This window comes from Crocodylus porosus, unplaced genomic scaffold, assembly GCF_001723895.1.
Source record: "Crocodylus porosus isolate Cpor-Errol unplaced genomic scaffold, CroPor_comp1, whole genome shotgun sequence".
Taxonomy (NCBI): Eukaryota; Metazoa; Chordata; order Crocodylia; family Crocodylidae; genus Crocodylus; species Crocodylus porosus.
In genome coordinates this window covers 101,134,315-101,138,307 of record NW_017728947.1, presented here as the reverse complement: position 1 = coordinate 101,138,307, position 3,993 = coordinate 101,134,315, and positions in this window count along the sequence as shown.

Sequence of the window (3,993 nt, the reverse complement as noted above, 5' to 3'; positions counted from 1 at the left end):
CTGGAAATTGGGGTGCACCATTATATGCAAGAAATTGGATAAAAGCAATTGCTACTTTTTAGCACACAGAACTGTAAATAAAATCCCTGCTCCACAGGAGGCAAAATAGTGAGCACTTCCTAGTTGCTCACTATGTACTAAAAGTTACTCAGCTATGTACTAAAAGGAAAAATCTTTTCTTCATTCTGCTTCTCAAAAGCAAGATGCACATTATATTCTGAGGCATGCTGTATGCAAGAAAACACGGTACAGTCCACATGGACTACCTGCCAAATAATTGTCTAGTGAATTACATACAAGATTAATGCATGCCTTAATATCAGAATACCACAAATCTAAGTTAAAGAAATTTCTAATGTGGCTTTCATACAAGCTATCTTAGAAAAGCTTAGTACAAGTCTAAACTAATAAGCATAAAAGCACTTTATCTATAGGACTGGACTGCTTAATTGTCACATATGTTATACAAGGTGAGAATCAAATACAATTTTCCCATGTCACACCTATGTAAAATGAGTGTAAATAAGACATAACTTAATATACACAATGCATTTTGAGGCACTACATACAGATATCAACAGTACAAAGCATGAGCAATACTTTGACAAGCTTGTGAGGGAATGATTTCCTTTGAGCTCATCATTGCATAGCTGAACAGGATATGAATATTTTATATTCATGCTAACTGTCATACTGCAAGGCAAGCTGTTTGTAGTAGAAAGGCAGGCATGTGGTGTTGCTATTCATGTCTACATCTCACTGCCAAACATCAGCAAAATGTTCATTTATTGTGAGGACTTCCCAACCTCCCAATTCAGAGTTAGTGAAAGGGAGAACATGGCAGGTGGTTGAAGGTGGAGGATGGAAGCGGTATCTGAGTGTCTAATCCTGAGAAGAGTTGAATAGTGCCCTTATCCAGTGTCCATTGAAGTCAATAGGTGTCCTTCCTCTAATTTCAACAGACTTGGAACCATAGACACTGAGTACATGGAGGCCCGAGGGCCCTGGTCCCCTGGGGAAGAGGGTAGGGTGACCACCTGTCCCTAATTGGGTAGGACAGGTCCAAAAATGGGAACATCAAGTCCCGGTCCTGGACTGCATGACTCCCAGCATTTATCCCAGATTCCCAGTATAAGGCAGGGATCTGGATTTTCTGTTCACCATGGGAAATGGCAGGTTTCCCCTTGCAGGCTGGCAGAGTTCCAGCCTGCATGGGCCTGCAGGGAGTGGGATGCAGGTGGCACCATGTGCACGTAGCCAGGAATACAGCCCCAGGCAGCAGTGGAGAGCAGCTGCCTACGGGTAAGTCTATGGAGCGGGGGAGACGGACAATTGAGGTCCCTATGGCATGGGAGGAAATGGGGCAGGGGCTGGGGGCACTGCACAGCCAGGGAAATGCATGAGACCCAGGGCCAGGACAAGGAGAGGGACAGACAGATGGGCAGTTCATCTGCAGGGGGAGAGCAACTCCCTGACACTGCACACACTCCCAGGGAGGGACATATGCCCCCCAGACTTGTGCGCAGGGTGAGGGTGGATATGGGCTACCTGCTGCGGCCTCAGCGCTCTCCATCCTGCCACCCTTCCCCCAAGAGCCCTGTCCTGGCAGTGCCACCATGATGAGGTGCCCCCTGCCCATCTGGCAGCAGTGGGGGTGGCAGCATAGAGTTGTGCCTCCTGTGGCTACTGGGTGGGCAGGGGGCTCCTCACCATGGCAGCTCAAAGGAAAGGCAGCTTGGCAGGGAGCCCCAGTCCCATAGTGGGCAGCTTGCATCCACTCCCACCCCCGTATGGACTCCATTCGGCATCATCTTAGCCCCCCACCCCCTTTCACTGCAACCCCCCAGCAGAAATAAAAGTTGGTGTCTATGCATGGAAAACCCTGAACACCCAACATTTCCAGCGATAGAGGAGGTGGGCAAAAGGAACCCAGAAAAGGGACCAAAGAGCAGGTAGCCTTGAAAGCATCACCAGAATCTAGACACGATTTTCATGCCAGAGACTCTTGGTCCGGCAGAGTTGTGTCCACAACTGAGGGAGCAGACCTCAAGGAAATGGCATTATTCAGTAAGTGGTTTGGTTCTGAGAACTACTTTCACAATACAATGGTATTTTTTATTTAAAAACAATCGTAGTATTGCATGAAAGAATCACTATCAAGTGCTGACACATCAGCACACGAACACTTTTAAATGTTCTTTGCTTGTCAGATCACTAATTGCTTCCTTTCTAGAGAAATAAAAGTGAGGTTCATACATGCTGTACATTTTCCCTGAAAGGCACTGAAGACTTTTAATGAAATCAATTAGAAGTTTAATACTTGCGTGGCATTCACTTGAAACACTGGATCATATGGTAAGCTGCAGGCTCTCGTTAAATAGCCAGCTAGATTTTCAGATATCCTGGAACACTGAATGGGAATATCTATCAGTTGTCTTCTTCCTTGCCTATAGGATGAATACTGCAGGCTTCAGTCCTCCCATGACTTCATTAAGTGCAAAAGGAGAGAATTCGGGTTCAATTCAGTCAACCACAACATGGCACATCATATAGTTACTTGTCCTGGAACAAAAGTAGTCTTGTGTTTCCAAATATAAAACTGGTCTCTCAATGCCTTTGTATTTAAAGTGACAACTCTGTAGCATTGACATTAAACCATATCCTATGTATTGCTTTCCCAATTTGGCACAACCTACAATCTAAGGTGACACCCACACCTCCATCTCCTTAGCAGCTCAGACTAACTGTGTGGATTTGACATGTCTGCAAGTCTCTGAGCAAAATAACAGATGTCTTTGTATTTGCTAAAACATTTTATTGTACTTATATTTACTAGGCAAGTATTCTGAGAATTTCTTTCTTTTATGTCAGGATTTGGGCACAGCCATACTTCCTTGGAGATTACACCACTTCGCTAGTTAATTCTCCCAGTTCTGCACAACTGAAAAAACCCCTTTTGATTGAAAGCATACGTGCCTTTCACTTCCTATTGTAGGACTCCAATTGGGCTGCTGCTGACACCTGCATAAAAATCAGCTTCCAGCCCTGTGATTTAGTCATATATAAAAGTTTTCAGAGACAGGACAGCTGAGTTATAGCATCACTGCCATTCAAAAACTTTATCTGAGTGAGTTTTCATAATGATTGTCATTTTAAAACTGATCTGTTTTATGGAAAACAGATTCCTTTTCCTGTGGCTCAAAATAGGTCTCCCAACAGACAACGGAAAACCCATGGGTCAGGTGACAGTCACACTGACAGTGAAATATGAAAAGCTAAATTTATCTAGGTGAACAGATCATAGCCACACACTTTGCAGCACCTACATTTCCATAGCCATTGAAATCTCACCAGGACATTAAATCAACTTTGTTCTCAACTTAATAAGAAAAAAAAAATGAGATATTTCCCTTTTTCCTTCAAATATCTTTTCATCCATCATAAGTAGCTCAAATTATTTCTAGCATATGACAACTTTAACTGCCTATATAATACTAGATCACTGTCTTTAGATGACACATATTGAACAACAGCGAGTTAATTCTCCTCTCCTTGTAACTGCACTGCCGTAACAGTTCTTCCTGATTATCAGTGAAGTTGAAGTGAGACCAGAATCAAACCCTACACATTTCCAAGTGATTAACTAAGAGCATGTATGTTGCAAGCATTATGCAATTTGAACTCTAGAGAATATATTATCGATTTTCTTATGGAAATCTTTATTTCTTAACTGACTTACAGATTTTTAAAATGTGCATCTCTTGCTTGTTTATAATCCTGTAGCGGCATTTTTATAACGATCTTTAGTCATCTTTGTTGTCTAGTTTCTAGAGCAGCTTTCTCCCCCAAGGCCACACTTGCCTGCCTGTACACTAATGCCAGGAGCCTGGGCAACAACCAGGACGAGCTCGTCCTCCTGCTCAGTGCAAAGAAATATGACGTCATTGGGATAACGGAGACCTGGTGGGACTCCACCCATGACTGGACCACGGG